Genomic DNA, 10,182 nt, shown 5'->3' on the forward strand with positions numbered 1-10,182 from the left:
GTTTACCTTTAGAAAAAGTTGTGAGTTCACCCAAGACAACATTCAGTGGTGAGAGAACAAAAGAACCCGAGAAGAGCTCATCAAGTTATAATCCGGGTTATCATTCATCGGCTTCAAAAGCTAGTTCTGAAGATGCAGAGGAGATATTGTGCAACATTGCTCTCAAACTGAAGAATTCTCCTGCAATGAGCATTAATGCAGCTAAGCAGCAAATGAGTTTTCTAGCATCTGTTCTGGAATCATATGAAGGTCTTGTAGCTGGCAAATTGGAAACTCCGAATTGACCAAAGAAGACTACAACCAGATTGATCCGGAAGAGATGGAACTCATTGACATCCGTTGGTGTTTAGCAAGTTGCATCCGAAGAGCGCAAAGGTATATGGAAATTACTGGGAAACAATCTCTTGGAGGAGCATCAATAAAGCTTGGATTTGACAAATCCAAAGTGACATGCTTCAAATGTAAGCAGAAAGGTCACTTCAAGAGAGAATGCACTAATTCAGCAGTTGGTGGAAATGAACAGCCGTTCAATGATGATTACTACCGAAAGGCAATCTACCACCGAAGCAGAGAAGAGCCAAAGATGATTGAAGATAAACCAAGAGAAAAATCAAGAGCTTGTGCTGTAATTTACGAAGATGAAGGTTTTGATTGGTCCGAAATTTGTCCAGAAGAAGATCGTTTGGAAAATGTTCAAAAAACAGCTCATGGGAGAGCTATGACAGAGGAAAGAAAGTTTGTTTTTGTTGCTGAAATTAAAGAGGAAAACAAAGACAAAGATACAGTCGAAAACAAAGAAGAAAATGTTGTTGAAATCAAAGAGAAAACTCGGGAAGAGATCTTGAGTGAGAAGACTTACAGAGAAAGAAACGTTGTTTACAACAGAATGGATGACATGCAGGAAGAGTATGAGAGTGCTGTCAGCAACAGAAGATGGGATAAGAAGAGAGAGTGTTACTACAACAGAGAAGGAGAACCGGTTGTTCCAAAGAAAGACATAATCTTTGATGATGTTCTTCTCATAGTTCCGTTGAGAGCCGAATACTATAGAAATGTGATGAAAGATGACACATGTGCCAAAAGGCTTGAAAAGGAGATCAGATATGCCATGTTATCATGTCTAAGAAAAAGGGATGAAGAGAGAATGAAGAAGAGTGTTGAAGAGATTGTGAACAATCTGAAGAAGATTGCTGAAGAGGTTAAAGGAGAAGCTGTTGAAGTTGAGGCTATGAAGGAAATCAAAAGCGAAGAAGTTAAGGTGAATGAAGAGGTTAAGAAAGTTGTTACTGAAGAACAGCAAATTGAAGAAGAGGTGAGGAAAGAAGAAGATGAAGTAAAAAATGAGAATTTGGAAGCTGGTAATGCTGGTAATGATGTCAGTGTTGAAGAAAAGCAGAATGTTGCTGAGATGAAGCAGACAGAGGCAGCTGAAAACACCGAAGTGCCAATCACTAAGGTACATTCTGATTCTGAAAACTTGAAACTGATTGATCAATGCAAGAAATGCATGGAACCGTGCAGAGCTTGTACTGAAAAAGATGAGCAATTCAGAACAAGAGATCTTGAATTCACAAAGATTGAAAACATTTACAAAGAAAAATGCAAAGAAATGATAGAAAGAAAAAGTTTTTAAAGAAAATGATGAAAAACTTTCAGAAAAATGTAACAAATTAGAAAAAGAAAATGAAGTTTTGAAAGAAAACTTTTTGAAAATGACAAATGAATGCGAACAAAAAGAAAATGTGGTTCAAGAAATGAAGAAAGAATATGACTCTATGAAATTAGCATATCATATTACAAAAGAGTCATATGAAAAGGTGAAAGACGAAATGAAATATGCTCAATTAAGAATGAATTATCTTTCTGAAACAACTAAAGAACTTAAACAAATGTATTCTATAAAACAAGATGTTGTTAATTCCTATATTGAGGATGTTGCTAAGCTAAAGCGAGATTGCTGATCTAGAACAGGATAACAACAAGTTAAAAAGTTATCACGTGTCGTCATATGTGCTTGAACGAATTTTCAATATAAAACCGGGAGATGGTGAGTCTGAGCAAAACAAGAAAGGCATTGGCTCAGAGTTTCATCAAGTTCCACCACCAGAAAAGTTTGCATTTTATGATGAGGAAAAGGTCGAAAAAGCTTTCAACATGGTAGACCAATTGCCAGACAACATTGACATAACCTATTCTAAATCTGATGATTCTCATGATTCAGAGGTGGTAGGTAAAGTCGTTGAAAGTGTGTTGAAAGAAGAGTCGGTTGATACAGGTAAATCTGAATCACAAGATGAAGATGAAGGAAATCTTCATGATGGATATCTGAAAAACACAAAATCTGAGAAAAATTTGAATGATGATTCAAAAGGATTGGTGTATACCATGATTGGATCGGGCAAATTGTTCTTAGATGTTGTATTCCCGATTCATAATGTGATTTCAGAAAAGGTTGACAAAGTTTTCAAAATGATTGAGATTGAGAAGTCTGAGATTTCAAAGTTTGTTGGTAAGAGTCGTAAAGGTTCGTATAACAAACCTGGTTTAAAGAAGAAAAACATGAAGGCTGGGTTGGGTTATAGGAAGAAACAGAATCGAAACAAAAATGTAATGCCAAATTATCAGGCAAAAATGAGTTTTGTTCAAGGAGACAGTTTAGCAAAAGAGAAAGAACTTAAAATTAGACGACAGTCTAATGAAGAGCTTGAGGCACAAAAGAAAAAGCAACAACCACAGGTTAAAGATGTGTCCATGAGAACATGTTTCAAATGTGATCAAAAAGGACATCTTGCACGCAAGTGTCCAAATCTAAAACCTGTGGATGTTGACAAAAAGAAATTTGAAAATGTGAAAACACAGATATCTGAGAATGTGAAACAAAGGTCAACCAAATTTGATTCGAAACAAACTTGGAGGTACAATACAAACAAGTTTGCCTCAAATCAAAATTAGAAATCAAACCCGAACAGGCTCGATTCAAGACAGACCTGGAATTCTCACACACACAGATTAAGAACAACACAAAGTTGGAAAACATCAGTTGATATGACAAAACCCCAACAGTTTTGGAAACCAAAAGTTGTTGTTCAAAAACAAAGTGTTCAAAAAGATTCACATTTTTACAAAAGAGGTACACCGAAAGGTCAGACATGGAGTGTTAAAAAACAAGTGACTTCGGTAAAAGATGAGAAAGTTGATGTCAAAATTGAAAAAGTCATTATAAATGATGACAAAGAATTTCCAGCATTGAGAAAGTTGATGTCAAAGTTGATGTCACAAGATTGAAAAACGGTATTCAGACTGTAAAAGATCAATGTGTTGTAAATCATGGGGGTACTTTATGCTCGTTTTTCTGCTAACTGTGCTAAATAGTAGTGTTATTTTTAATTCGGTTCACAAGATGCAGAACATGGATGACGAGACAAAGCTATCAGCATCGTGTTGTCAAATTTTTCTTTTAATGATTTTGCATTTTAGGGGGAGAAAAATTGTCATCAGAAAATCCAAAATCATTAGAAAATTTGAAAAAGCCAAAAACATGATAAAATTCAAAAATTGAGTTTTTGCGAGAAAAGAGGAAATGATAGTACATCAGTAGACAGTTACAGTATGCTAAAGAAATGTAATGATTAAATAGTGTTAAACAGTCTCACTGATGATATGCCGATAGGTTTTTATACATTTAGTAAACTTTTTCGGGATATAAACATAAGTAAGTTTGAATTTATACTTATTTCGTGGGGAACACTACTTGGATATATAGGTAACCCCTGAAATTTCGTTTGAAAGGTCCCTCTTTCTGAGATACTAGGTCTTTATACTCAGTGATATCTGGGGTATTATTCCGGGACTTCTGCTGAATGGAAGTTCTGACCTAGTCCCCGAATAATACTTTCTGCATTGCTTGAAAAATAGCATCGCCCTCAGCATAAAAATGAAGAAACATTGAAAAATGCTAATCATTGTTGTTGAAGAAAAGATCCTCTAAAGGGGACACACCGAAAAGTCGAAGCCGTCATCTCTCTGCGTATACGGAAGTATCGACCTGAGCTCTCACGGCCCTCGCATCTAACCCCTTACAGATATCGTCTGTGGTATACTCACCTGTAAGACTGAATATTGGGATTCTGGATACGGGAGTATATTCAAGAGGTGGGACACATGAATGAGTTTAAGTTCTTAAATCACCTAATTCATATCCTGAATCAGTTGAAATTTGTGTGAAAATTTAAGTGGATCAGTATATCGACAATCTAAGTGAATTGTTTAATTCTTAATGTGTAACTAAGCTCAACGGTACTTGTGACTTGTCAAAAACTGATATGATCCTCTAACACATACTCAAACAAAAATACTGTCTGTAAATATGTTTGTACATATTTCTTTACTGCTTTATATTTTCAGAAAATACAAAAAGATTTTTGATTCTGCTTTATTTTCGACAACTGATGTCTGAGATGCTGAGTTTCAAAATCTAAGTAAGCTGATTGTGTTTCTGAAAATAAAACAAGTTCATTAATTTGATACTTGAATTAAAATCAAAAATTTCAAAAACAGTTTGTGATATCTCCAAAGTCATTAATTTGGACTTGGATGATTAACTGTGAGGTATTTGGATGCTTATATTGTTAAAGAGTCAGTTTCCGATCCTGTTCGTTAAAACTGCAAATCCTCTGTAGTTTGATGATAGGGGGAGTGATTAAATTGTTTAAATTGCTAGAATACGATTTCTGGAAGTTTAAAATGTTGTTACTTATAACTGTTTGAGTAATTGCAGATAGTCCAGACTACGATCCCGAGAGCAGAGACTAAGGGGGAGTTTGAAGACAAGCTTGAAGCAAGGGGGAGCTTGTAGATGAAAGCTAGGTGTCGATCCCAAAGCACGGAAGCTTGACGAAAGGGGGAGCCTAAAGAAGACGATAAAGCAAGAGCCAGGAAAAGATCCTGAAGATGCTGAAGAAGAGAAAGATTGATGGATGCTTACAATGTTACAACTTGAATGAGAAGGCAGAATGATCAAGACTGAAGATGTGTCATGTTAACGATTTGACACTGAAGACTTTGTCAATATCCGAGGGGGAGTCTATTAGTGCATCACGTCTATTGACTTTGTCTTGTATCATGTAATAGAATAGGATAGGATTTCCAGTGCACGAGGTTCGAGAATCAAAGTTGAGTGTTTAAAGTGCTGATTCCGTCGAAAGTGCAAGATGTCAGTTCGAGCAAAATCAGAAACATCTGATTCCGCCCGGAATCTGATTCCGCCCGAAACATCCTTGGGTCATTTGGAGCGGAATCACCCTCCTATATATATTGCACTGTTCATTTCATTTGGTAACGACTTCCGGATTTGTAACGAAGTGCTGCCAAAATCTGTTCAAGTTGTAAACAGTGTTATAATCAATATATGTGACAGATACTATAGTATCAAGCTGTTTCCACGTCCGTTTCACTGATTCCGCCTTTGAACCGGATATAAAGCTCTTCTGATCGACTCAGTTGGGTCAAACAACAATCCTACAATTCCAGTATTCATATGGCTCCTTTTGAAGCTTTGTATGGCCGCAAGTGCCGATCTCCTCTTAGCTGGCATGAGATTGGTGACAAGCAGTTTACTGGCCCTGAAATCATTCAAGAAACAACGGATAAGATTTTTCAGATCCGTGATAACTTGATGAAGGCTAAGAGCAAACAAAGGAGCTATGCTGACAGAAGGCGCAAGCCTCTGGAATTTTATGTTGGTGATCGAGTTCTTCTCAAGGTATCTCCCAGGAAGGGAGTAGTTCATTTTGTTAAGAAGGGAAAGCTCGCTCCTTGCTATGTGGGTCCTTTCACGATACTCGAAAGGATTGGCAAGGTAGCGTACAGACTTGACCTGCCATAGGAACTAAACAACGTGCATCCAGTGTTCCACGTATCTAACCTATGTAAATGTCTAGCCGACGAGGAACTGCATGTTCCCCTTGAAGGCTTGCAAATAAATGAAGCTATACATTTTGTGGAGAAACCGGTCAAAATCATGGATCAAGGTGTCAAGCGTCTGAGGCGCATCAAAATTCCCATAGTCAAGGTTCGATGGGAAGGAAAGCGTGGCGCCGAATTCACTTGGGAACTTAAAAGTGAGATGAAGACCAAGTATCTGCAGCTCTTCGAGCAGTCTTCTTCCTAGATTTTGGGGACGAAATCTCCTAAAGGAAGGGAGACTGTAACGCCTGCGTCCCTAGACTTTTAGCTATTTTCAATTTTGGTCCCTAAACTATGTGATAACTTGACACTTTTGATATTTGTGATGCTTAAATCCAGATTCTTGATTCTTAATACTATGATGCTTGATTCTTGATTCTAGAAACTTGATTCTTGATACTAGACTCTTGATACTTGAATCTTGATTCTTGATACTTAATAATATGATTCTTGAGACTTAATGCTATGATTCTATGATTCTTGATACTTGATACTTGGAAACTATGATTCTTGATACTTGGAATCTAGATTCTTGACTCTTGATACTTTGGTGCTTGACTCTTGAGACTCGTGTGTAACACCCCGTGTTACGAAAGTCAAAGTCAAAGTCAAGATTAAAGTCAAAGGAAGAAAAGATTGCTAATTGTGATCTGTCACTCCTTGCTTAATTATTGATTTGACTTCTTTGACTTGTAATCGAATCTTTTTATTTAATCCCCTTAGTTGTTTTATGTGGATTATCTATTAATAATCGAGGTTTAATCGATGTTTATCGCATGTTTTATCGCTTATTCGCTTTATCGCTAATCGCATCGCAATCGCGCTCGCACCTTGATTGGTAGATTCTGAATATTGTTTTACGTGTGTGTGTTACTTACGTGTTACTTGTGCATGCTTACTTTATGTTTGTGGTGATTAATCGAAACTCAATCGCAACTCTATTGCAACGCAATTTAATCGCAAACACTAAACACAATTTACTTAGGATGATTGTAAGTTAGATATAGTATATATGTGAGGGTTAGTTAAGCTATTTGTAGTTAATGTTTAATGCTATCGCATCGCAACCTCGCTTAAACGCATCGCAACGCTCAACACGTGAAACGAAACACCGAAAACCAACTCGCCGGAGCCACTCAGTCGAGTGGCCATCCGATCGGATTGCCATCCGATCCGACACTTGTTGTGACAACCCTCACTAAATCAGGTATCCGTACGACTTAATTAATAATTAATTACTGCTTAATTACTGTGCTTACTTGAACTTGTGGATAAACTGCTATTTGATTGTTGATTCATGCACGTACCTGCATCATACTTTATTTACTGTCACTACATTATTTACATGCTGAACCTTAGTGACAAACATGATGCACAAAAGCACAGTAGCACTATGAACGGATAACCTATCAAAACGTGCTGATAAAGCCAGCATCAGGCAGACACTGCCTCTAAGGCCTGTATGAGCCAGAAATAGTTTACTACACTAACAGTGAGTGTAGAGATACAAGGGTTGTAGAACTGCGTCCCTAGGAATAAGTTATAGTGACAGGATGTGCCTAAAACGTACTCTAAGTACAAAACTCAGCACTTTAACTAAAAATTCAGCACTTAGTTAACTAATAAAGTGCCAAAACATGAGAAAAATATTACTAGACACTTTCCAAAGTGTCGGGAATAAGTTGTGTCACTAAAATTGATAATAACGACACTTTAAAGCTTTGTTAAGCGCTTTAACGGATTACTATCCAACCGAACAACCGGACTTTACCCGGAACATGAAAATATTGCCATTTACATTGTTTATCTTTTTCTGGGCCAGTTAGGGTCCCTGAATACCCTAACACCCGCTATAATGCACAACACACTAGTAACCGGATTAAGTTCCTACTTAACTTAACTAACCTAACTGTGGCCTAACTAAATGGTTGGAATTGAACTAGGAGACCCCCCCCCCTTCAACCGAACCCGTCCCCTAGGGGGACACCCTTGTACCTTGTTGATTAAAATATTAGCCCTTGTCCCATATCATTTAGACACTAAAACCTATGGTTAATGTTCATAAAGTTTATCTATAAGTAACAAGCTTAAACCTTCATAACTTTCCATCACAAGACACAACACTCAACAACTCTCTCTCCCTCTCCAAAGCTCATGGCCGAACATCACCCTCCACCACCCATCCATTTTCGGTTTCCATCATCTCATTTCAAGTGCATACTAGTGTCGAGGATCACGTACGAGGAAGCTTGGTGCATTCGGAACGGGAAGAACCTCACCCTATTGCTTTTATCCACCCAATCTTCGACTAGAATCTTCCCTAGCCTCGAGCTAGTAGTAAGTTGCCATAAACGCCCTCTTAATCTATTTTAAGGTGGTTAAAATGAAGTGTAACTGTTAAAACTCATGAACTTGCAAGATGATATGTAAAAGTCTACTAAAATGTTAGAAGTGTTGGTTAAAAGCATAAAAATTGTGTAAATCTTGTAAGACTTGTTTTGTTATGATTATTTAGTGCCGATCTATGTTGTGGTAGCTCGGATCATCATCTAACCCGGATTAGTCGTAATCATGGATCATGACATAGAGTATGTTTATATGTGAAAAGGGTTAAATGATGAAACTCTACCACACACTAAACATGAACTTGTGTAAAATAGATTTTTCTTGTGAAATGGTGTTCAAAACTAGTAGATCTACGGATCTACAAATGGTATTTTCAAAGGACCAAGTGTCAAAAGAAATCATATTTTCTAAAACCAGATCTTACATGAACAAGAATGATTTTTAAACACACAAGTGTATAAACACTTGTGTAACACTAAGTTTCAACAAAGAACTAGTTTTGGCAAATTTTACAAGAAGTTGTAAAGATGGAATTTCTTTAAAAACGAGGCTTTTACTAAACCGGATTGATTTATACAAAGATCCACTAAAAGTAATGGGATATACTTCATATTCCGGACAAACCACAAGTTCGTGTAATTTATGCGATTTATATATATTTTGACTAGTTTGATGCTTTCGATATTGTTTTGGTTAAATGAGAGAATTGTTGATTTGGATTATAAAAGAAAATGATACGCTTGAAAGCGTGGCCACCTCCAGTTACAGGGGAAACTCTGGCGAAACTTTTCTAAAAACCCAACACTTAAAAGTATTTTCATCGCAAGTGTTATAAATGTATTTTTGACTTGTTTTCAACATGTAAATTTCGCCACAACTTTATTTACAAAATATCGGAGGTGGGATTTCACAAAATAAAACTTGATAAATAAATATTTAGTATATATTTTCATAACAACACTTGTGTGAATTCTTGTGATTATCTGTGAACTATATAAATATTATTTTTAGGGTAAAAATAATATTACCGATTGTTAACGCTTCCAAAATATTACGAACGCCGCTACGATAAATATTTAAGTTACAACGGTATAGTTAATGCCACCCGACCTTTAAAACGTAACTTACGAATTTTAAGAAAATATGCATGAACGCGTATTTTGTCAAGGTATTATTTTGGGAAAATTATATGTATTAAAATATAATATTTTTGAGAAAAATATTTATATTTTGGAGTTAGAATTAAAATATATTTTTAATTGAGACTTAATAATATATTTCGAATTTTACGAACGCACATGTATTAAAAATCCCCCATCCTTGGGAAGGAAAACAATTACCAAGTATTTACAAAACGTAAACACGAAATAGTTGTCTAACTATTTCCCAAAACTTAAACCATAAAGCTAAGGCACGGCCGTCCGTCTAATAGAGTTAGTACGTGTAGGTCGTCGCACAGCTGCTTGATCAGGAGATATACTTGGTAGAGACGCACCACAGTGAGTTCATGTCCCCCTTTTCTCTTAACTGTTTTCAGTTTTATAAACTGCGGGGGTGAAATACATGTTACTTTGATTACAAGTACTTTATACATGGTATGGTTAGCGTAAGGAGGTTTACTACTTAGATCATGTGAGTGGGTAGGCGGAAACTTGAGGCCATTAATCCTCAGGGTAGGACCGAGGGACAGGAGCGGTAGATCTATCTGGGTGTAGCGAGCCCAACCCTTGAGCCCGCTTAATGGACCAGGTGGTGACCTTGTGCCCAACGCATAAATCCGCTAGGTTTGAGTCTTCCTACTTGCACTTCACACATATCAATGGCCTTGCAAACCATTGGTGATCTCTTTTTCCTTATTTGCTACATACCAGG

The sequence above is a fragment of the Helianthus annuus genome, chromosome 6 (assembly GCF_002127325.2).
Source record: "Helianthus annuus cultivar XRQ/B chromosome 6, HanXRQr2.0-SUNRISE, whole genome shotgun sequence".
NCBI classification, from domain to species: Eukaryota; Viridiplantae; Streptophyta; class Magnoliopsida; order Asterales; family Asteraceae; genus Helianthus; species Helianthus annuus.